At 41.6% G+C, this 25,368-nt stretch overlaps 1 protein-coding gene across 3 annotated transcripts in view; it reads left to right on the forward strand.

The window, feature by feature from the left end:
• mafa (v-maf avian musculoaponeurotic fibrosarcoma oncogene homolog a (paralog a)) overlaps positions 1 to 25,368 on the forward strand; it is a 337,038-nt gene that overhangs the window by 198,888 nt on the left and 112,782 nt on the right. Inside the window, exon 3 of one of the 3 annotated variants that reach the window (XM_048606086.1) lies at positions 3,935 to 4,051. The exons of the other annotated variants lie outside the window; for them this stretch is intronic. The gene's annotated coding sequence lies outside the window, so the exon portion shown is untranslated. Of the gene's footprint in view, positions 1 to 3,934; positions 4,052 to 25,368 lie in introns of those variants that run through there. 3 annotated transcript variants of the gene reach the window in all.

Below are 25,368 nucleotides of genomic sequence, written 5' to 3' on the forward strand. Positions count from 1 at the left end.
GGAAGATGGATAACATTCTCCAGTCACTTTAGACAGTGGATATCTGATTTTAATTCCCACGCTTCAAATGTCAAACCTTAGATGTTCATACCTGCCAGAAAATTAAATGTTTCAAATTTTAGCCAATTATAAAGTTTTACAACTCAACAGTCTAATGCTCTAGTGTGAACTGAATAACCTTATAATAATGTGATTTGTTGGAACTAATCTGAATGCAGTAGGAAGAAAGAGGCATAATGCCTGTAAATCAAGGACTAGGTTTCTTTTCAGCTGAGTAGAATTCAAAATCAGGGATTTAACATTGTATGGCAGTGTACTTACATCATAAAATCAGGTCATTGAATCTGACAGATCCACCCTAGTCTCTTCACAACTTCTTTGTCTAACCTTATCAATTCATCCTACTTTTCCTTTATTCTTTGGTGTTTCACTAGGTTCCCCTTCATGGTTGACCTTATTATTACCTTAAATCCAGATTCTCACCAATTCCTGGTAACCTTTCACTTGCAGAAGGGTCAGTAACTAGAGGGCTCAGATTTCAGGCAATTGACAAAAGAATCTTAAGGTATGAGGGCAATGTTTTTCAGGCAGTGAGCTGTTCTAGTTCAGAGTACACTGCCCAAAAGCGTGGTGGGAGTAGATTCACTGGCACTCTTCAGAAGGAAAATGAAAGAGGATGGGAAATGGCAAGGATCAAAGGAAAAAGCAGAGGTAATTGGACAGTTCATCCAAAGAGTTGGCACACTCAAACTGGGCTGAATGGCCTTCTTGAGTGATTCTCCCTCCTTTCCCTGTTCCAGCTTTCTTCCAAATGTTTCCTGAATGATCTAGTAGTAGGGCATGTGAATTGGAGCAAGACTACTACCTGTATGAAGCATAAATAAAAACATGGATTAAGGGGTCTGTATCCACATTGTAATTTCTATTCACAGCTTCACAGCAAAAGTAAAATCCATTTCGTTAATGATGCATTTTTAAAATAATTCTAAACTTACTAATTGTGCTCTCCTTCCTGTTATTTCTTTTTTTACTCTGGAGAGCCCAGCAAGAAAAGAATTACGTAAGGTGAAATCTTTTGGGATGTTATGAACATTTTTGCATAAAGGTGACAGAGTCCTTTAATATTGTATCATAGTGGTGTGAAAATAACACTCTAAATCTGACAGTAAGAGTGACGGTCTAGGATTGCATACCTTTCCATCAGCACAGCTATATTTGTTCGCAATCAGTAACCCAATACGCCCTGCTACTAAAATGCAGAGATTGAAAAATTCCATTGTTGTCAGAAGCTGAAGTGCTGCACCCAGGCTAAAGCTAGACAAAATTCACTAGCTCGCCAACATATTGGAAGTTACATTCCATTTACTTTTTTTTCTTCTGCATTAGATCTCCAAGTTCCATGCATGGCAGCAACTTTCAAAATCAGGCGTCAATGTTGGGAATGGCATTGGCAAACTGATTGAAGGGCATAAATGCTCAGAGCAGCTATGTGGCAATGCAGTTTAGAGAAAATGTTTATTGGGCGTTGCTCAGTTTAGCAGTAAGTTGCACAGATCTAAAGATTCTAAGTAACAACCACAATCCAAACTAAGTCGCATTGAACTCAGTCAGAGCCATGGTATAGGAACTATACTTCTCCTTGCCAACCCTTGAACTTAAGCATAAATAACGTCAGCTCTTCATCCTTACCTCCAGTGATTGCCTTTGAGAAGCACGAGGCTCAGTTGCAACCCCTCCTGGTTTAATAGCTTACAAGCAATTACACTCTATGCTCATACATGAACAATTGCTGCCCAAGTATTCCGGGAAATATATCAGCAGCAAGATCCAGCTCATTGAACATATGGTAGGAGAAATTTGGGATATTTTCACTACATTCCTTTTGTACCGACTTCAACTACTGGATGCTAATTTTAAGAGTCAATTTAGACATTCAAGTCCAACAATGATTTCAAAGACAATTTTGCGGGAAAAGCTCAGCAGGTCTGGCAGTATCTGTGAAGGAAAAAACAGAGTTAACGTTTCCGGTCCGGTGACCCTTCCTCAGAACTGATAGTGGTTGGGAAAACGTCAGTTTATATGCAGAAAATAGGGAGGTGGGTGGGGTAGGGAGTAAACGATAGGATAGATACCAAAGAGAGAGAAAGATAGTTGGACACACAAAGGAGTTGCTAATGATCAGGCTGGAAGGGTGAGTAGTTGTTAATGGGGACTGTTAGTGACTAACAACAGGGGGTGTGTAGTGGCAGGCTATGTGGTAACAAGGCCTGGTGTGTGGTGTAGAGGGCTGGGGCATGGGAGAGCTTAGGCCCTAAAATTATTGAACTCAATGTTGAGTCCAGAGGACTTTAGGGTCCCCAACCGGAAAATGAGGTGTTGTTCCTCCAGCTTGAGTTGGGCCTCGCTGGAACACTGCAGCAAGCCAGAGACAGAGATGTTGGCCAGGGAGCAGGGTGGTGCGTTAAAGTGGCAGGCAACAGGTAGTTCAGGATCTTTTTTGTGAGCAGAACGTAGATGTTCTGTGAAGTGGTCGCCAAGTCGCCGCTTCGTTTCCCCGATGTGGAGGAGACCACATTGTGAGCAGCGAATGCAATAGACCAGATTCTGGGAAGTGCAGGTGAAGTGTTGCTTCACCTGAAAGGTATGTTTGGGCCCTTGGATACTGGGGAGGGAGGAGCTAAATGGGCAGGTGTTGCACCTTCGCCGGTTACAGGGGAAGGTGCCATAGGGCTGTGGGGATGTGTTGGGGTGAAGGAGGTGTGGACCAGGGTGTCCCGGAGGGAATGGTCCCAGGCCTTGTTACCACATAGCCTGCCATTAAATACCCCCTGTTGTTAGTCACTAACAGTCTCCGTTAACAACTATTCACCCTCCCAGCCTGATTGTTAGCAATTCCTTTGTGTGTCCAACTATCTTTCTCTCTCTTTGGTATCTATCCTATCATTTACTCCCTACCCCACCCACCTCCCTATTTTCTGCATATAAACTGATATTTTCCCAGTCACTATCAGTTCTGAGGAATTTGTTCTCCTTGACAACAAAAGATGCTGAGTTTATATTTGGCTAATGATTTTTCATCTGGCTGGATCTTGAGCTCCGAACCATCCCTGAGTTCTAATGGTTTCTGATAAGGTCATTTTCCGTCTTCAGTATTGGCAGAAGGAATGAATGGAAGTGTTCTTGTTCAATCCAGTTCTGGCAGATGAGTCCAGTATCAAAAATCTTTGAATCAAAGATGAACCATGAAATAATCAGTGGATTAGCATCTGTAGACCATATCAAAGTAAATTTGTCACAAAGTATAAGGTTGCCACAGTTTCCCAAAAAGAACTGCAATTTTACCATTCACAAATTTCATTGCCTTTACAATTTTTTTATTATTCATGGGTGTGACTAGACCAGCATTCGTCCCTAATTGTTGAATATCTGGAGTCACATGTAGGCCATCCCAGATCTCCTTTTCACAAGAACATTAGTGAACTAGATTTTTTTTATTACTGTCAATGTGGTTGCCACAAGGCAAGCTTTTTCATTCCAGATTCTTTGTACTGAATTCGAGTTTCACCATCTGCCAGAGAGGGATTTGAACCTATGTGCCCAGAATAATGCCTGATACTTTAATTACTAGCCTAGTAACATTACCATTACATCACACGAATTGGTCTATGAATGTGTCTTTACATGTTTAGTTTGGGCTCTGCAAGGGTCAAGGGAAATATTTTTCAATGGTTGACTGGGGTGACAATGTAAGAACGGAATAATTGATTCACAGATGCATATTCAATGAACTATTCAATGAACGCAGATTGTACAAGAATGCATTCCAGGAGAACATGGCTCTCATCAACTCTTTTCTAAAATTGTGCTGGCAAGCTTTTGTTTCATCCCATTCATTCAGTGATTGTGATCATTGTCATTCTGTTTCCTTCTACAGTATACTATCATCCTCCCAGGAACAGTCATAGAATCCCTGCAGTGTGGAAATAGGCCCTCGGCCCAACAAGTCCACACTGACCCTTGGAGCATCCCACCTGGACCCATCCCCCTAATCTACAGACCCCTGAACACTACAGGCAATTTAGCTTAGCCAATCCACCTAAACTGCACATCTTTGGACTGTGGGAGGAAACCGGAGTACCCGGAGGAAACCCACGCAGACACGGGGAGAATGTGCAAACTCCACACGGACAGTCGCCCGAGGGTGGAATTGCACCCGGGTCCCTGGTGCTGTGAGGCAGCAGTGCTAACCACTGAGCCACCGTGTGTGGTGTAAGTGGTACTAGGGCACTGGTGCTGGTTCAGGAAGGATTAAACAATACAAAATATGGATATATGTGTTATGATATTATTTCTGTATATTTTACGATAAGGATATTTTACAATAAAAGCCAGCCATGTATTTCAGCAGTGCAATCATTGAAAAAATTAAACAAACCTCACACTACAATTGCTTAATAATATTATCGCTAGACTATCAATGCAGAAACACAGGTAATGTTCTGGGGATTCAGGGTCAAATCCTGCCATGGCAGATGATGAAATTTGAATCCAATAAAAAAAAACCCTGAAATTAGGAGTCTAATGATAACCATGAAAGCGTTGCCGATTGTCAGGGAAACATCCATCTGGTTCACTAATATCCGTTTAGGAAGGTAATCACCATCCTTACCCAGTCAGACCTGCATGTGACTCCAGACCCATAGCAATACAGTTGTCTCTTAACTGCCCTCTGGGCAAATAGGCATGGGCAATAATTACTGGCCTAGCCAATGACACCCACATCTTTTAAATGAATAAAAAAAAGTTGCAGGATGCAAGGGTGCATTCTGTGGTTTGTCTCAGTCAGATAGGACTTATGTTACTTTGTTAATGTTATGCTACTTTGGCATGTTTTAGTATTATACTTCTGGATCCCGGGCAATGTGTGATGGTTGGCTTCAAGACATACATGCATGTAGAGAGAGAAAAAAGAAATCTTTGATTCCGTGTCACGAGCCAGGACTGTAATGTGAGCAACAGCAGCCTGTAAAATAGACTGGGCTCAAGCTCTCCCACAGCAACCAATGGGATCTGGTAGCTGCAACTCAACACCACCAACAAATTGACAATTCAGATTCCCTTATGCGGTGTCAAACCGATATCAATGTGAATCTGTACTCTGTCCAAAAGGGTCTCCATGAATCAATAATGCAGTCATGATTTGACACCTGTGGACCAGATTTTAGTACTGACAATAATTAATGACTAATATTTATACCAAATGAAAGCAAACTAAAAGGGAGCAGGGGACGATTAAGCATATTTCTTTCTATCGCAGCAGCTGTCAACACCAAAGGTTTTCGATTAGATGCTAAACTGAGGCCATAACTAGCCTCTCAAATTTTATTATTGATTGATTTTTTTTTTTATTTGAAAGATCCCATTATACCATTTTGAAGAAGTAGTGTTATTCTTGAGATCCTGGCCAATGTTTACCCTTCAACCAACATTACAAAAACAGATTACCTGGTTATTTTGTAATTGCTGTTTTTGGAAGCTTACTGTGCTCAAATTTCTTGCTGCACTTTCCAAAGTACAATAGTGAACTCATTTCAAGAGCACTTCATTGGCTGAAAAACATCTTGCAACACAGAGTGCTCACGAACACGCAGTGCCATATAAATGCATGTCTTTCCTTTTTTTTGGTTAGATCACAGGTTTGGCAGATGCTGTCAAAGCATCTTTTGTAATGTGCTTCAGTGCACCTATAGTAAACATTTCCAGACATGTTGCAATCACCATGCACTGTTAGTGGAGGGAGTGAATATACAAGGTGTGGACAAGATGCCAGTCAAAAAAGTTACTTCATTCTGGAGGGTGTTGAACTTCTTGAATATTTTTGGAGCTGCAGTCAGCCAGGTAAATGGAGAGTATTCCATCATACTCCCAAGTTGGCATGAGCAGTCAGGATGTGAGTTACTTGGCTCTTTAGCCACAGTATTCACATGTTAACAGACAAACAAAGTGCAGTAGGCCATTCGACCCTTTGTGCTTGGTTTCCCTTTAATAAGATCATAGCTGATCTGATTGCATCTTCAAGTCTACATTCCTGCCTATTCCTGATAATCTTTCACCCCCTTGCTTACCAAGTTCCTCTACACCTCTCGCTTAAAAATATTCAACTTTTCAGGAAGGGAGTTCCAAAGATAACTTGCCTTCGGTATGAAACATGTTTGCTTATCTCTGGTTTAAATGGGTCATCCTTGATTTTTTTTTACAGTGATGCCTTATTCTAAATTTCCCTACAAGAGGAAACATCCTCTCTATTACCTCCATTTCTTTAGTCATTCTTCAGTTTTGTCTTTGTAAAATTTTATGCCTTTTCTTTCAGCTTGATTCCATCTTTACCCTTTCTAGTTAATGGTTAGTCAGATGGTGGTTCCAGCCCTTTGAATTTTATGTTTTCTGTGCATTCTAAAATATCAACTTAAATGTCTGCCACTGCATTGTCCTCCTTAACTTAGTTTGCCAATGCACCTTAGCCATAATACATACCAAGGACATTCCCTTGTCCTGTTTTCAAACTCTAGTCTCTGCTGAGTTAGCTGGTGAATTTCATAAAATTATTGTGCCATGGTAAGGATAATGGACGCATTATCACTGACAAATCAGTTACCTCGTGGGTTTGTTTATTTAAAACAGAAAGATACATTATGAGTTATAAAGCAGACATTACAGCAAACTAATGTCTGATGATGTTTGTGGCTGTGGCTTATAAATCAATTGCAGTTTCACTGCAGACAGAGTCACAACATTGTATACACTTTGCAAATGGAATCCTTCAATGGTGTATACTCTAAAAGGAAAGGTGTAGAATAGGCAAGATATAGATAACACATAAAACCTTACAGCAGAGAAGGAAGACATTTGGTCTATTATGTCCACATAGATTCTTTGAAAGACCTTTTAGTTAGTCTGAATCCCACACCTTTATCACATAATCCTGCAGATGATTTCCTTCAGTTTTATTCATTCACAGGATGAGGCCATCACTGGCTAGGCTAGCATTTATTGCCCATCCCTGATTACGCAGACAGCAATTTAAGAGTGAACCACTTTGCTGTGGGTCTGAACTGACATGTAGTTTCTTCACTAAATGGCATTAAAGAACCAGATGGGTTTTTCCTGGCAATCGACAATTGTCATCATTTAGACTCTTATTTCCAGATTTTGATTGAAATCAAATTCCACCATTTGAACCCAGATCCACCAGAACATTAGCTGGGTTTCTGGATTAACAGTCCAGTGATAATACCATTAGGCCATTACCTCCCCTTTCTGAGTTGAACCTGTCCAAGTTGCGACACCAGAATTGGTCTCGGATCACTGCCAAAAATTGCCTTGCTGCTTTCTGATAAGAAAGTAACATTTTTCCTAATTTTGCAGCCTGATGTGAAAATATGTGAAGTGAGAGCTTGCTACTGAATCATGTGAAGGATTGACTTGAGCTCCACCCTTCGTTACTTTTTACCTGACATCTTTCAACGAACTAGGCTGAGTAGTAAATGAAACAGATTATTACAGATAAACTTAAAAGGACTCCGGCTGTACTGCAAACGAACCCTTCGATGAAGGCTCTGTGTTGTTCAGGAATTTGTAACTTGTAAGCCACAATTTCCTGTTTATTAAAACAAAGTTGCTTTGCGATGACATGATTTCCGACATAACATGCCATGTGGAAATTTAAAATATTGGGGGGCCAATCAAATGTCGCATCGTAGGAATTGTTCCAACAGTAGAGACAACACAAGTGAGAGTGAGAGCTACCGATCAGTAGAAAATTAAGTACTAGATACCACGTTGAAGATCATCTAAGTTAAATTTTATGCAAAATTAATGCATTGCAATAGCTTTAAAAAGGGATTCTGACCATCAGCGTTAATTTTAGGCAGAAATAGTTAAGTCTTACATTTGTGTGGTGCTGGTATTGAGTTAGCATTAAATCTAAATCTCTCGATTCTTATTTCTGACAAATTCCATACCCACTGTATACTGTCTCATGAGTCTCAAATTTAGGTATTTTAAAAAATGCAGTTTTGCTGTCGGCATCTCTTTTAGAACAGTTTTGCTTTTCAGATGCTTTAATTAATCCATAACAATATGTTATTTCAGCTCTTATATTTTTCCACTTATTTTTGCCTGTTTTGATTCTTTGGAGCACACTTTTATTTTCATGGTTAGTACCAATGCCATCTTTAATGGAGGTGGCCAAGACAATTTATTGAGGTTTTAGGGAGCTAACCAAACATTAGCAGATGCAAGCATGGTTTGAGAGTACTTTCACCTCAGCTGTGTTGATAACCAAGCTCTCACATATCACCTAGCTCAGTAATTTCTTCCAGAATGTTCTTCTGATGTCATAATCATCATCACTCACCGATTCAACAACAGATGAAAATCAATAACACTTGCAGAAACAAAATACGATGATCACTATTCCTGGATCTTGCTGGGACAGAAATATCATTCAACACAATAAAAAACACTGAACTGCAAATGCTGGACATCAGAAATAAAAACAGAAATTGCTGGAAAATCTCAGCAGGTCTGGCAGCTTCTGTGGAAAAAAAAGCAGAGTTAACATTTCGGACCCAGCGACCCTTCTTCAGAACTAAGTCTGTATCAGCTCTTCGTTCTGAAGAAGGGTCACTGAACCCGAAATGTTAACTCTGTTTTCTCTCCACAGATGCTGCCAGACCTACTGAGTTTTGCAAGAAATGTCTGTTTTTATTTCTGAAATATCACTTCATTCTTCTCTTTCCCAACATAAACCATCTCCTTAATCCCCACTGCCCTGCTCCATCACTTCCAACAATAACAGTGAACAGTTAATGAACTTCTTAGTCATTCAAATACCTCACTTTCAACTCCTTGATCATATCCCTCCACAGTCTCCCTGCTCACCAAAACAAACTCTCCCACATTTGTCAAAGGGCAAAGATGCGCACGAGTGATACATGCTGACTGGGACAGAGAATAGATCCCTTGTTCTTCCTTCAAACAATACCACGTTGTTTTGTGTCTACCCATGAGGGCTCACAGGCTCCCTGTTTAATGTCTCATCATAAAGATGACAAGTCTGATGGTGCAGCATTCCTTCAGTACTACACTGGAATGTAGACTGAGAATGTTGTGCTCAACGTACGAACATATGAATTATGTGCAGCAACAGTTATTTGGCTCCTTTAACCTGGTCCACCATTCACTAAAATCCTAGCTGATCTCTGGCCTTAACTCCAGCTTCCTCTCTACCCTTGGGTAACCATTGACTCCCTTGTTAGATGGTGTATCATTTGATGATGTGGAAGTGCCGGTGTTGGACTGGGGTGGACAAAGTCAGAAGTCACACAACGACAGGTTATAGTCCAACAGATTTATTTGAAATCACAAGCTTTTGGAGGTATTCTCACAAATTGTTAGGCTGGGTGTTTCAGAAATCTCAACACACTGCAACCATGATACTCTGATAATTGTGGGGAGTAGATTTTAAAGTTGGTGGATGGAATGCCAGTTAAGCTGGCTGCTACCCTGAATAGTGTTGAGTTTCTTGAATGTCATTGCTAGTGTACCCATCCAGACAAGAGGAGAGCATTCCATCACGCTCCTGACTTGTATCATTTAGATATGGAGAGGATACAGGGAGTCAGGAGTTAAGCTACTCATCACAGAATGTTCAGTCTCTCACTTGCTCCAGTAAATATGGCATTTATTATTTATGTGCTTTAATTAATGTTTGGGAGGAATACATCACAAGCAGGGATGCCATTTATTATCCATTCCTCATTGCTCTTGAGACGCCATGTCACTGTCTGAAACTTCCGCAGTCCGTGTAGAGTTGAACAGTTCCAGTAGGTCAAGTATTCTAGTATGTTGCTCTGAAACTGGTATATACTTGCTCCAGTAGAGTTCCTGTTTTGGAATTGTTGAAGAGAGAGAAAGAACTTACATTTTCATAATGCATCCAACGTCACTAGAATCCCCAAATATGTTTCCAAGCCAATGAATTATTTTTGTTTCTGGAAGTATATTGAGTATTGGACCATCAGCAACAGCTTGAAAAATTAAGGATGTCACCTTCAGTAGGTGAGATTGTTACAGTAACTTTCAATCATTCTGGGATATGGACGTGGCAGCCTAGCTTGGCTATCTGCTCTTGATTGTTATCTATTGACTTCAACTGGGAAGTATGTAGGACCATGATTTCAGAGAAGAGACAGGGCCAGAAATAGGGAATAATAACTATACCCTTGGTGGTGATAATGCTAAGTAGCACTCACTGTCGATGTTAAGACATGACAAATGTTTTACCTTGAGTGACAACCAAAGGACAGTTGATGCCCTCAGAATTATATCCCAGAATGCATACAAAAAACAATTACTGCAAGATGAGTAAGGAGAAAAAAATAGAGTACAAGAGAAAGCTAGCAAGAAATATAAAACAGACAGTAAGAGTTCCTTCACATATTTCTAAATAAAGGAGTTAACAAGATGAGTGAAGGTACCATAAAAAGTGAGTCTGTGGAGTTAACAAAGGAAAGCAAGGAAATGTCAGCTAAATTTACCAGGTATTTTCCTTCAGTCTTTGCTACGGAAAATATAAGTAACATCCCAGAAATGAAAGAGAGGAAGGTACTCAAGAAAATTACAATCACCGAGGGAAGTGGTGCTCAGGAAGTTGTTGGGGCTACAAGCTGACAAGAGGGGACTGAAAGCAGGAAACTAGCAGTCAGTTAGCGTAAGAGCTATCATAGGAAACGTGTTAGAAGCTATTAAAACATTATCACAGAGCACTTAGAAATACTCAAAATAATCAGAGTAAAACTGTTTTTGTGAAAGAGAAATAATGTTTAACCTTTTTTTTTGATGAGGAAGTGACAGGTGTTGTGTATAAAGGGGACCCAGTACATGTACTCTACTTAGATTTTTAGAAGGCATTTGATGTGGCTACTGCAGAACATAAAAGCTTATGATTTAGGGGGAAGCATATTGGTGTAGATAGAAGATTGACTAGCTAACAGGAAGCAGACAGTAGACATATATGATATAACAAGGTGTAGAGCTGGATGAACACAGCAGGCCAAGCAGCATCAGAGGAGCAGGAAGGCTGACATTTCGGGCCTAGACCTTCTTCAGAAAATCCTACTATCTCAGTAGACATATATGGGTCATTTTTTGGTTAGCAAGATGTAATGAGAGGAGGGCCACAGGGATCATTGCTAGGGCCTCAACCTTTTACAATTTACAATAATAATACAATTTCAAATTTTTAAAATGTTACAATAATAAATAACTTATATGAAGGAACTGAAGGTATAGCTGCTGAATTTGCTGATGGCAAAAAGATAAACAGGAAAGTAAATTGTGACAAGGACAAAAGAAGGCTGCACAGGGGTATGGAGAAGTTAAATGAGCAGGCAAAGATTTGGCAAATGGAGTATAATGTGTGAAATTGTGAAATTGACCATTTTGGCAGGAAAAATAAAAATGCATATTGTCTAAATAATGAGAGATTGCAGAGATCTGAGCTACAGACATGTATGTATGTATGCAAACAAACCGAGTAATTAGAAAAGCTAATAGAATGATATCATTTATCATGAGTGGAATTAAATCCAAAAATAAGAATGTAATGCTCCTGATATACAGGGCATTGGTGAGACCACAGCTGGAGCACTGCATACAATATTGGTCATCATCATTAATAAAGGATGTAAATGCATTGGAACTACTTTACAGAAGGTAAACTAATGCCTAGAAATGCTGCATTGTCTGAAGAGGGAAGATTGAGCAGGTGAGCTTGTACCTGCTGCAGTTTGGAAGAGTAAGAGACGACTTAATTGAAACATATAAGACTCTGGGATTTCTCAACAGGACATACTTGGAAAAGATATCTCCTCGTGAGAGAGAATCTAGAACTAGGGATCACTGTTTAAAAATGAGTGACCTGTAATGTTTGACTTTTAGCTTTATTTCTTTTATTTTCTATTTAATACTTAGAATTACTGTAATGTTTAACTTCTAAATTTGTTCTCTCTTTTTACCTTGTTCTTATGATTCTGTACCTAGGTACTTGTACCTAAGATGGCACCTTGCGCAGTGACATTATACACCTTTCACTGTACTCCTGTACTTTTGTACATGAGTACACATGACAATAAAAATCAAAATCTAAGTCTAAAATGTGTGAGGGATGACTCACTTAAAACAAAGAGAAGGATTAATGTTTTCTCACAGAGGGTCACGAGCCTTTGAAACTATTTTCCTGAAAAGGTGGAAGTAGAGTCTTTGAATACTTAGATCGATATCTTCTTGATATGCAGTGGGGTGAAAGGTTATTGTGGTAGGTGGGGTGTAGCAATCAGTTTAATTTTAATCTTATTGAAGACCTGAACAAGCTTGAAGGGACAAGAGGTCTATTCCTGTTCTTATTTAATGTTTACATGTTCCTAATGGTTTATGTAGATCAATTTTTAAGCAGGCATTTGTGAAAACTAATATCTCGCTAATGACATCCAAAATCTTACTAAATGTGTTTTTTTCATCTTTGTTCTTAGGACAGCAAATAATTTTCTTTCTGTCCTGATTTCTTGCCATTCCTGGATTTTGCATCTCCGATGACCAGGAATATAAACAAATAATCTATTTCAATCTGCCTCTAGTATTTCCCTGGGTCAAGAAGGAAGGAGTATAACAGCATCCATTGCCTCCACTCACCAACTTCCTTTACACCAGCGTTAAGATCAGGAATACAATACAGTATGAGATGTTGAACTTGGTTTCTTCCAGTATACAAAGTGTATTATAATTTGTGATTTGCACTGAGTAAGTAAGCAGGGCCAGGTTTAATGCCCTTTTCTGGCAACATACCAATTTGCACATAGACCGGTAACATAAACTGCAATGAGATAAGGTGCAAATGATCTATTTTTTTGGCAATTTGTTTTCGATATGATATTATCCATAACAAAAGGAAGATATCCCCTCGTTTCATTCAAATTACTGCCATCTGATCTTTGACGCCCATCTGAATGGGCAGACAAACTTCAGGTTAATATCTCATCTGAAAAACAGCAATAGTCACTCAGCAGTGCACTGAAGAATCAGCTGAGCTTATCTGCTCATGTCTCTGCAGTTGAGACTCAAACCCAAAATTGTCTGACTCAAAGGTGAAAGTGCTACCACCGAGCAAATACTGACGCCTACTCAGAGTATTAAGATTGAAAGGTTTGATGTGACAAGATGTTATTATATCAGCAGACTTAACTACTTGCAATCCCTCATCAATGTCATAAGTGCTGTGATTACCACAGGACCTAAAACTGACCATTATTGGACTCTTAACCACGTCTAATAATTATCATTTACAACCATCTTTGCTTTTCTACAGTTAGAAGCATTTTCATCCTTCCTGCAGCATCTTTCTAATCTCTTGAGCCCTTGCTTTAGCTGTAAGGCTTTTGTGAGACACCTTGTCAAAAGCTTGTGGTAGGAAAGATATCAAATATACCTTATCCACTAACTTCATTACACCCTGAAATATTTCCAATAAATGTGTTAGGCTCGACTTCCTTTTCATGAACCAATGTTGGCTTTTGTTTATTACCTTTGATCTTGATAGATGTTCCTGAATTGAATCCATTATAATAGCCCAGTATTTCTTTTCCTCTATTGATGTCACGATAACTAGCCAATAATACCCAGGGTCATGTCTCTGTACTTTCTGGAGGATTGGAATCACATTAGCTGTTTTCAAGTCTTCTGGTATTACAGATGTTTCCAAAATACTCTGCAAGATTTATAATTTCCCCAAGTCACCTATGTTTACTGCTTTACTCTTTATATTTTCTGTGCCAGCCAGAGCAGCTACAATCGTAATCAAGCAGCTAACAAAAACTAAGTTGTTCAATTCAGCAAAAATGCATTTCTCACCCAGTTACTTCAAACCCCTTTTGTTTGAACAACAGCTTGAATTCACATGGCACCTTTAAGGAAGAAGCTTTTTTTTTCTCCAATGTACTGTGGCTATCGCTGGCATGGCCAGCATTTGTTGCCCATTCCAGTTCCTTGAACTGATTAGCCCTCTAGGGCATTTCAGAGGGTAGTTAAGAGCCAATCACATTGCTGTGGTCCACAGTCACAGGTAGGCCAGACCAGGAAAGAATGGCAGATTTTATTCTCTTGTCGGGGCATCAGTGAACCACTTGAGCTTTTTAATTACATTTAGGTTAGTTTTTATTTCCAGAATTTTTGCATTGAGTTCAAATTTTAGTCAAATGTCATAGTGGGATTTGAACCCATACCTCCAGAATATTAGCCTGGGACCTTAGTATTACAAGCCCTGTGGGGTATTGCATTACATGACCCAAGACATTTTACAGTAGTGTTAACAGCAAAATTTGACACTGATTTACATTAAGGAAAGGTTCACATGAACCTTTTTGAAGTTGACCAAAGCTTGAAGAAACGGATGATTTTTAACGACACCTTAAAGGAGGAAGGAGAGTTTCTGAGGTTGGGAAGTTTAGCGAAGGAATCCCAAACCTAAGGTTCCAGACAGCTGAAGGCACACTCACCAATCGGCAAAGCAATTAAAATTAAGGTAGCACAAAACACTAAAATTGGAGGACTGTAGATATCTCGGAGGCACACACCTAACCCTTAAAAATTTCATTCAGATTTAAGGTTCTTGCAAAGATTTGTAGCTGAGCTTGTGGGTGAGGTTGTTAATTTGCTCACCAAACTGGCTAGATGTATTTCAGACGTTTCGTCACCATGCTAGGTAACATCATCAGTGCGGCCTCCAATGAAGCAATGTAGTTCTACTCTGCTTAGTATTTATCTGTTGAGCTGTTTGGTGTCATTTCCGGTTCCTTTTTGCAAGGGTTGGTATATGGGACCTAATTCCACAATAAATACCAGCTAGCAGCAAAATGACACGATGAACTTTCCCTCATCTCAGTACACTCGGACAATGAAGGCCATCAATTTAATTGGGACGGTGTGACCACCCTAGCTCAAGCCAACTATAGACATGCATGGGAATTCCCAGAGGCCTGGTTCTCCACCCGTAATGCTATCAATAAACATGTGGAATTAGATCCCATATACAAACTCTTGCAATAGAGAATCTGAAATGACACAAAACACCTCAACAGACCAGATCATGTAAATACCAAATGGAGAAGAACTACATCGCTTCATTGGAGGGCACACTGATGATGTTACCTAGCATGGTGATGAAACATCTGAAAGGGTCTAGGCCCGAAACATCAGCCCTCCTGCTCCTCTGATGCTGCTTGGCCTGCTGTGTTCATCCAGCTCCACACAGTGTTATCTCAGATTCTCCAGCATCTGCAGTTCCTACTATCTCTCTGCAACCAGCCAGCTTGGTGAGCAATTCATTCAGATTTGTCTATCAAATTTTAGTTTCCTCCATCTTGTGTGTAATTAACATTTATTTCATTCACTTTCAGACAACTGTACCATATAAAATCAGAATTAAGTTTCAACAAGATAGAGGAATTCCTATCTATTAGAATTGTGACCATGTGTAAACTGGCTGGCAAAACTCTTCATTCTTCAATCACTATCCTCTTGTACAAATACAAAGTTACTGGAAAAGCTCAGCAAGTCTGGCAGCATCTGTGAAGGAAAAAACAGTGTTAACGTTTCGGGTCTGGTGACCTTTCCTCAGAACCGGACCTGAAACGTTAACTCTGTTTTTTCCTTCACAGATGCTGCCAGACCTGCTGAGCTTTTTCAGCAACTTTGTTCTTGTTCTTAATTTACAGTATCCGCAGTTCTTTCGGTTTTACCATCCTCTTGTACTTCACTTTGTTTACCCTTCTTGAATGTGGCCAGAAGGAGGCAGGCTATTTGAATTAAGCATGCATCACAAACATCACATGTCCCCATCCTGTACTGTCCTTCCTGAGTTTCCAACGTGCTTCCTATTTGAAGTGTGTCAGCAAGTGACTACCAGCCTGTGTGCCTCTGCATGAGTCAGCACCTTCAAGAGAGAATGAAAGGGAACACATTAGGGCAGGAGAATCCAGAGAATCACTGAAATGTGTACAAAGACTCCCATTCTCCAAACTTTTTCCTGTACAGAACATATGTGTTTGGGTTAACATAATAGTGTGAGGACCAGTGCAAAGCCAATGTAGCTCATCAAAACACACCACAAAATACATTCCAGTTTTTATGGCTTTTGATGGCACCAATTAGGTTTTTTTTTGGTTTTTAAATGAGAACTACAAATAACCCTACAGTCAAACCAAATTGTTGCACAACTGGAATGTGTCTTAAAAGTTGAATTCTTATATCAACTTCTTGATGTGGTACATGTGCGCACAAGATGTACACAGAGCGTTTCAATTCGATCCAGGTTTGGATAGCAGTCTCACCATGGCAATCTCTCCAGAACAATAGTTTCCAATAGTAGGAAAGATCACCTTCAATATTGGCATCATTTGTTAATATCTGTAATTAAATGGACAGTGCAGGTAACACCAGGTTGAGGGAGCTCAAGACAAAATTAATCTGTCATGCATGAAAGAATGGACATCCTAGTCTAGACAATTTTAGCAGTCCGAGGGAACTCAGTTGTCGTAGAGACTAGAAGCAAAGGCAGTTTGTGTCAATGACTGTATCACTGCTGATGTGAATCTTAATGTCAGGCTGGGTACCCTCCCAAACAGCTCATTGAATGTTGTTGCCATCTGTTGTCATTCTTATTAAAATCAAAAATTCAAAAGAAGTATAAGGCAACCAGTAGGGAAAGTAGCAAAAATGCTGTAAATATTAATGACAACACTTTGAAATTACAAGACCCTGAGAGGAGATATTAGCACAATTAAGATTGTATTCAAGTCTCTTGCTAGCATTGTTCATTTTATTTGAATCCGTGGAAAGGAAACATGCAATTAATAGAAACTTGAAACAAAAGTAAGTCAGTGAAACTATATTGTGTTCACTTACAATCCAAATTAAAAGGCGTCCAATTCTGGAAGGCGTTAGACATTAGTTATGAGATTTTCAATCTCTGGACAGGGAGATGGCAATGCATTCTTCATCCTTCTGTTCTTCATTATCTTGTCTAGTGTCCGTCCCTGGTGAAGCTATATTTCTCCATATCTCTCCACAACAGTCATAACTTGGAATTTATTTACCACTGTTTGCACTGAGGACACATTACAATGTTCAAAAGCTCTCTGAAGTCATTAAGATTTTTTGCAGTGTGTGCGGAAGCAGCGAAGCATTCAGCGTCTCTGTCCCCTCAGAGATCGTTTGCTCGTTGCAGAAGGAGCATTTCTCAACATTTACTTCAGCGAGTCTTTTTTTTTCTAATTAGCTGAGACGTGTCGTTCTGCTGGTCTTCAGTGTAGGTGAGACGTTTAAATTCGCAGACGGTGGAATTAACTAAAGAAATGAGAGAGAACACCCCTCCCCACATTCCCATAATGTGACTCCAAACATGAAGCCAAAATCCGGGCAGGAAATTTCTTCAGATATTCTTGGTTGGGGGTTGGTAGTGGGGTTTCTGCTCACTCGGGTCTGGAGCTGCCCCTAGGATATTCTTGGATTCCCCCGTGTCCAAACAACATCAATTCCTCGTCTTGACTGTTGGATGCATTCTGAGTCGTAAACCTCCGGCTTCCATCCCTGGCTTTTCAAGCTGAGTTCACAACTTTTGTTACGACAGCAGCTTGGAATGTCCTATCACTTTACACTTAACAAAAAGACGAGATTCTCCACAGGTGAATAGCTTGCAAAGACCAAAGGTAAAATTGTCATAGTTCTACTCTCTTATGAGGGAGCGAGGCAACTGCTGATGGTTTAACCTGAGGGTCAGCACGCCTCGGGCAAGGAGAGAGATTGAGAAGGAGAACCCTTCATGGTAACGTCTAGCTATTACAGGAATTGAACCTATACTATTGGCATCACTCTGCTTTGTAAACCAATGCCGTCTAGCCAATGAAGCTAACCAACCCCTAATGCACATGTAAGGGTCACTTGAAGAATGACTGTGGGCAGTGGGTACCCAGAAGCTTCAAGAGAGCAGGCAGAGTAACTCACTTTTTCTTATTCATTCACTTAATGTGGGCTTGACTGGCTATTTATTCCCATCCCTGTTTGCCTTAAAGGAGGTAGTAGTGAATGACCTTTTTCAACCATTGCAGTTCTTAATGTGTAGGAACACCCACAGAGCAAGATCTAAAATTTTAACCCAGCAACAATAAAGGAATGGTAATATATTTTCAAATCAGGACTTGAAGGGGAACTTGCAGCTGTGGCATCTCCAACCATTTCCTGTCCTAGTCCTAAAAACCAGGCGGGAAAACAGAGGCTGCACTGAGGATGTTACCAAGCATGGTAACGAAAAGTCTGCGGAACAACAAACCAGCTCGGCGAGCCAACCAACCTCAACAACCCGAGCCAACAAGGTGCAGGGCTGGATGAACACAGCAGGCCAAGCAGCATCATAGGAGCAGAGAGGCTGACGTTTCGGGCCTAGACCCTTCATCAGAAAAGGGGGAGGGGAAGGGGGTTTTGAAATAAATAGGGAGAGAGTGGGAGGCGGATAGAAGAGGGATAGAGGAGAGGATAGGTGGAGAGGAAACAAACAGGTCGAAGAGGCGGGGATGGGGCCAGGAAAGGTGAGTGTAGGTAGGGAGTTAGGAAGGGGATAGGTCAGTCCAGGGAGGACGGACAGGTCAAGGGGGCGGGATGAGGTTGGTCGGTAGGAGATGGAGGTGCGGCTTGGGGTGGGAGGAGGGGATAGGTGGGAGGAAGAACAGGTTAGGGAGGCAGGGACGAGTTGGACTGGTTTTGGGATGCGGTGGGGGGAGGGGAGATTTTGAAACTTGTGAAATCCACATTGATACCATTGGGTTGCAGGGTTCCCAAGCGGAATATGAGTTGCTGTTCCTGCAACCTTCGGGTGGCATCGTTGTGGCACTGCAGGAGGCCCAGGATGGACATGTCGTCTGAGGAATGGGAGGGGGAGTTGAAATGGTTCGCGACTGGGAGGTGCAGTTGTTTGTTGCGAACCGAGCGTAAGTGTTCTGCAAAGCGGTCCCCGAGTCTCCGCTTGGTTTCCCCGATGTAGAGGAAGCCACACCGGGTACAGCGGATGCAGTATACCACATTGGCAGATGTGCAGGTGAACATCTGCTTGATGTGGAAAGTCTTCTTGGGGCCTGGGATGGGGGTGAGGGAGGAGGTATGGGGGCAGGTGTAGCACTTCCTGCGGTTGCAGGGAAAAGTGCCGGGTGTGGTGGAGCTGGAGGGGAGTGTGGAGCGGACAAGGGAGTCACGGAGAGAGTTGTCCCTCCGGAAAGCAGATAAGGGTGGGGAGGGAAAGATGTCTTTGGTGGTGGGGTCGGATTGCAGATGGCGGAAGTGTCGGAGGATGATGCGTTGGATCCGGAGGTTGGTGGGGTGGTACGTGAGGACGAGGGGGATTCTTTTTTGGTTTTTATTGCGTGGACGGGGTGTGAGGGATGAGGTGCGGGAGATGTGGGAGACACGGTTGAGGGCGTTCTCGACCACCGAGGAGGGGAAGTTACGGTCCTTGAAAAACGAGGACAACTGAGATGTACGGGAGTGGAATGCCTCATCCTGGGAGCAGATGCGGCGGAGGCGAAGGAATTGGGAATAGGGGATAGCATTTTTGCAGGAAGGTGGGTGGGAGGAGGAGTATTCTAGGTAGCTGTGGGAGTCGGTGGGCTTGAAATGAATATCGGTTTCGAGGTGGTTGCCCGATATGGAGACAGAGAGGTCCAGGAAGGGGAGAGAGGTGTTAGAGATGGTCCAGGTAAATTTAAGGTTGGGGTGGAAGGTGTTAGTGAAGTGTATGAACTGTTCGAGCTCCTCGTGGGAGCACGAGGCGGCACCGATACAGTCATCAATGTAACGGAGGAAGAGGTGGGGTTTAGGGCCGGTGTAGGTACGGAAGAGGGATTGTTCCACGTAACCTACAAAGAGGCAGGCGTAGCTTGGGCCCATGCGGGTACCCATGGCTACCCCCTTTGTCTGTAGGAAGTGGGAGGAATTGAAAGAGAAGTTGTTGAGTGTGAGGACGAGTTCGGCTAAGCGGATGAGGGTGTCAGTGGAGGGGGACTGGTCGGGCCTGCGGGACAGGAAGAAGCGGAGGGCCTTAAGGCCATCTGCATGGGGAATGCAGGTGTAGAGGGACTGGACGTCCATGGTAAAGATGAGGTGTTGGGGACCGGGGAATTGGAAGTTCTGGAGGAGGTGGAGGGCGTGGGTGGTGTCACGGACATAGGTAGGGAGTTCCTGGACCAAGGGGGAGAAAATGGAGTCGAGATAGTTGGAGATCAGTTCGGTGGGGCAGGAGCAGGCGGAGACAATGGGTCGACCAGGGCATTCAGGTTTGTGGATTTTGGGAAGGAGATAGAAGCGGGCAGTGCGAGGTTGGGGAACGATGAGGTTGGAGGCCGTGGGTGGGAGGTCACCTGAGGTGATGAGGTTGTGGATGGTTTGCGAGATGATGGTTTGGTGCTCAGGGGTGGGGTCATGATCAAGGGGGCGGTAGGAGGAGGTGTCGGAGAGTTGGCGTCCGGCCTCGGCGATGTAGAGGTCAGTGCGCCATACTACAACTGCACCTCCCTTGTCCGCGGGTTTTATGGTGAGGTTGGGATTGGAGCGGAGGGAGCGGAGGGCTGCACGTTCTGCGGGGGAGAGGTTGGAGTGGGTGAGAGGGGTGGAGAGGTTGAGGCGATTGATGTCTCGACGGCAGTTGGAGATGAAGAGGTCGAGGGAGGGTAGGAGGCCTTGGGGTGGTGTCCAGGAGGAGGGGGTGTGTTGGAAGCGGGAGAAGGGATCAGTAGAGGGGGGGTTAGGTTCACGGTTAAAGAAGTAAGCGTGGAGGCGGAGGCGGCGGAAAAACTGCTCTATGTCCAAGCGTGAGCGGTATTCGTTGATCTGTGGGTGGAGGGGGACAAAGGTGAGCCCTTTACTGAGGACTGACCGTTCGTCCTCAGTAAGGGGTAGGCCTGCACCTTGTTGTCTCGGATTCTCCAGCATCTGCAGTTCCTACTACCTCAACAACCCGAGCTACAGATCTACTTCAAAACCTTAGAGACTGTCCTAGTCCTTCTAGTTGGTACACATCATACATTTGTAAGGTATTGTTGGAGGAGCCATAGTGAGTTGCTGTAGTGCATCTTGTAGTTGGTATACACTTCTGCCACTGTGAGTCAGTAATGAAGGGAGTGAATGTTGAAGGTGGTGGTTGGGGTGCCAATGAAGTTGACTACGTTGTCCTGCATGGTATAGTTCTTTAAAAGTTTTTGGAGCTCTCTGCAAACAAGCAAGTGGGAATTTTTCCAGGACACTTCTGAAATGTTAGATGGTGGGCAAGTTTGAACTACACAATTGCTTTGTAACAATACACTTAATTTTGCTTTGAGAATGTGAGCATCAGGTAGAGGGGGAATGAGTCTCCAAGCTGTTGCTGCAAGAACATAGGATTTCCTCTTTGAAAAACTCCTAATCTAAGTCTAGCCAGAAATGGAACAAAATTCCACAGAAGAGATGCAAAATTAGAGGAAAGAAATAAAGAGTATGAATTTATAGAGCATTTTTAATTATCCCAAGGTGTCCCTAAACACATTACAGTCAGTGAAGTACTTCTGAAATCGAGTTACATTTGCAGGAAATATGGCAGCTGATAAATACACGGCAAGATTCCACAAAGAGCAACCTGGTATTAGTTCAGACAATCTTTCATTTTTTTTGTAGATGTTAGGCTGGATGCTGGAGGGAATTGTCCTGATCTTCTTCAAATAGTGACATGGGACATTTTAATCCAACCAAAAGGGCCAATAAGGCCCTGAGTTATCATGGCACAGTGGCTAAGTGGTCAGCACTGCTACCTCACAGTGTCAGGGTCCTGGGTTCAATTCTACCTTTGGGTGACTGTCTGTGCAGAGTTTGCACATTCTCCCTGTGTCTGTGTGGATTTCCTCTGGGTGCTCCAGTTTCGTCCCATATTCAAAAGATATGCAGGTTAGGTGGATTGGCCATACTACTTTGCCCATTGTGTTCAGGGATGTATCAGTTAGGTGTGTTAGCCATGGGAAATACAGAGTTATAAGGATAGGGTAGGGGGATGTGTCTAGGTGGGATGCTCAGGGAGTCAATGTGGGGCTGAATGGCCTGTTTTCACATTGTGGAGATTCTATGACTTCACTTGAAACATGATGCCTCCAAATCTGCTGCCATACCTCAGTACTGTACTGTAATGTTGGCTTAGATTTTCATAAATGTGCTTGAGTGTATGCAGGGGAACTTAAACCCATGATCTTCTATCGTGGAGTGCTTGCAAGGCAATTTCAGTTTATTGAGAATAGTCACTTCTGATATCCACATTAGCTCCGAGCAGGTTAGCTTCACTATCTCCAGCATGCATGCCTGGGAACAGCAAATTGCAACCCACAATAACCTTACAGGTTATGGCTCCAGTTTCCACTGTAACCTGTAGCTCGGCTGCACCTATCAAAGTGTGCATATGATACACCCACATTTAGATGCAAAGGAAACTATGGTGTCAGCGGCTATTTGCTAACATAACCCTGACAGTGCAAACGAGCTGGTGCACTTAGTTTCATAAGAGCTGTCAAAATTATAAATACAGTAGAACAAATTGATCTTCAACGAAGGCACAGTTTTTAAATCTTCACTCTCGTCACTGCCAATACATAGGATTTGCAGTATGTACCATCTACAAGATGCATTCATTGATGTTGACTCTCCAACAGCTTCTTCAGTATCACCTCCTGTTTGGGACCTCCTACCCGCTTGAAGGACAAGAGTAGCAGGTGCATGGGAATAACCACCGCCTGCTAGTTTCCCTCCAAGTCACAAATTATCCTGACTCAGAAATATATCAGCTTTCCTTCACCCTGACCAGGTCACAGTGCCACATCTGCCCTCCACTTCAACTAACATCCCAACCTCTTGACAGAACTCCAGGTATATCTGCACTGCATGACTTCAGCTATTCAAGAAGGCAACTCACCACCGCTTTCCTCAATGGGCAGTAAATGCTGGCCTTACCAGCAAAACCCACGAATGAAGAAAGGAAGTGAGGTCAAGGATAATAAATTGGTAGATCTTTTTACATCATGCTTAAAATCAAGGGATATGATAATTGAGCCTGGTGTAAAATAGGCTCTTAAATTGTTTACTTGAAGACCGTTTTCACACCATGGGCAATAATTCTACCTCAGACAGAGGAAGCGTACAACAAGCTGTCTCCATAGTGAATCTTTGGTTTATTGCATTTTCCGATTGACTTCATGGTGAGATGCAGTACCTTTGAAAAACAGACTCCTCCAAGGACCTGGTCATTTTTAATTCAGGCAATTTTAGTTTAAATTGAAGAAAATAAGACAGTTCAGGAAAGTACATTTATTCAATGGACACGATTCAAAACAAATTGAGAACTGACATAAATATTATCGAAGATGAGTTGGGCTTAAAGCTGAGTAAGTGGTAATGATTCTCGTGCAGAAAATATGAGACAGATGCTGCAGAAAAGAGCACATGTCTGATAGACAAGTGGATCTGGGTTTTCTTGATGGATGTTATTTGACAACAACCACGTGAATTTATATTGTACCTTTATCACAGTAAAAACATCACCGGAATATATCAAACAAAACTTGATGTCAAACCACTTAAAGAGATATTAGGACAGATAGTCAAGGCTTTTTCAGAGTGATAGGTTTGAAGTAGTGTTGTAAAAAGGAGGGAGAGGTAGAAAGGCTGAAGGAGGGAAATTTTAGATCATTGGGACTAAGCAGATGAAAGTACAGCTGCCAAAGACACTAAATGATTTGTCATGTATTTCCAACATTTAATGTTTTGTCATTTATAAAACGCATCTCTTAAATTATTAAACACAGGGCAGAAATAAAATGCAAAAAAATTGTAACACAATCCTAGTTAATGAATTTATACTCTAAATAGTTGCATACAATTTAACAAGATGTCCACTAAGACTCAGAAATGACATGGGCATGCTTAAAACCAATAGCACAAAAATGCAGCTTATTCTGTTAACTGTATTTTCATGGCTTTTGGGAGTTTGCTGTATCCAAAATTGGTCTCTTTTTTCTAAATACAGCAGCGACTGCACATCAAAACAAATTAATTGGTTGTGACCATAAATTGGTTGGATAAATACAAGTTCTTTTCATTAATAAAATAGTGTTATTTATCCAAACTGCACTAAACAAGAGTATGCAATTAGCAATACAATATGCAAGGAGATAAAGAAAAGCAATGCAAACAAAATATAGAAAGCCATGTAGTGAGTCGTATAAATAGAGTTTTTTTTGCCTGCTATGAGAAATGATAAATACCTTCACACGTACAACAACCATAATTCACTCACAGGAGCATCATTTGTGAATTTCCCGGTCGGCCTCTCATGTGAATACATTCATCATGTGTCGCAATTGGCCAGCACATATCCTCTATTTATAATTTTTTAAAAAAGAATATTTTTCAAAGGATATACATTTGTTATACTTGTTGTAAGAAATATTGTCATATATATATATATATATATATGATTTCTAGCCCAGTATGTACGGACACCAACAGGACACTGACTTCAGAATCGCAATGAAAATCTAAATGTTTTAGTGGAGCAAAGCTCAAACAGAGCTTAGTGAAGGACAGTAGAAATGTAACAATTAAATCTAATTGCTCACTTGTGAAATAGCCAGGATCATAAAAGAAGCTCTAAGCCACAAAATTGATATTCCTTCTGTTGAACAGCAAACTAGCAATGACGGAAACTGCAGTTGCAATTATACGTCCCCTTCAAAGGCAGTAGAAAGGCAAAGAGAGGGAGTCTTATTCTGCACCTGACAATGCTACTCCTGAACTGCAAAAGATTAATGTTGGTACTGAGTACTTGAGAAGTTGTTCTTTTGTCCAATACCAACCTGCAGCGCCCTTCACTCTGATGGATCACTTAACCGTTAAATTTTGGGGTTGAGTCAGCGGCCGTCAATGGCTTGACCTTCAAACCAACAAATGAGGTTGGGATCCAAATCCCTGAATATGACCCTGGTTTATAACTGACTAATGTTCGAAGGGAAGGGAAAAACAACCATTCGTTAGATTCAATGGAGAAATGTCAAAACAGCAGGACCTATTCCACTCGTTCCTTTATACTGACCCAGTTTGTAACACTGATATCAGGGAATATTTTCCACTAATGTGTTAAAGGAATCCCACCCAATTTCTTTATTGGGGCATCATGGAAACGACATTTTTTCCCCAACC

This window comes from Rhincodon typus, chromosome 15, assembly GCF_021869965.1.
Source record: "Rhincodon typus isolate 14 chromosome 15, sRhiTyp1.1, whole genome shotgun sequence".
Lineage (NCBI taxonomy): Eukaryota > Metazoa > Chordata > Chondrichthyes > Orectolobiformes > Rhincodontidae > Rhincodon > Rhincodon typus.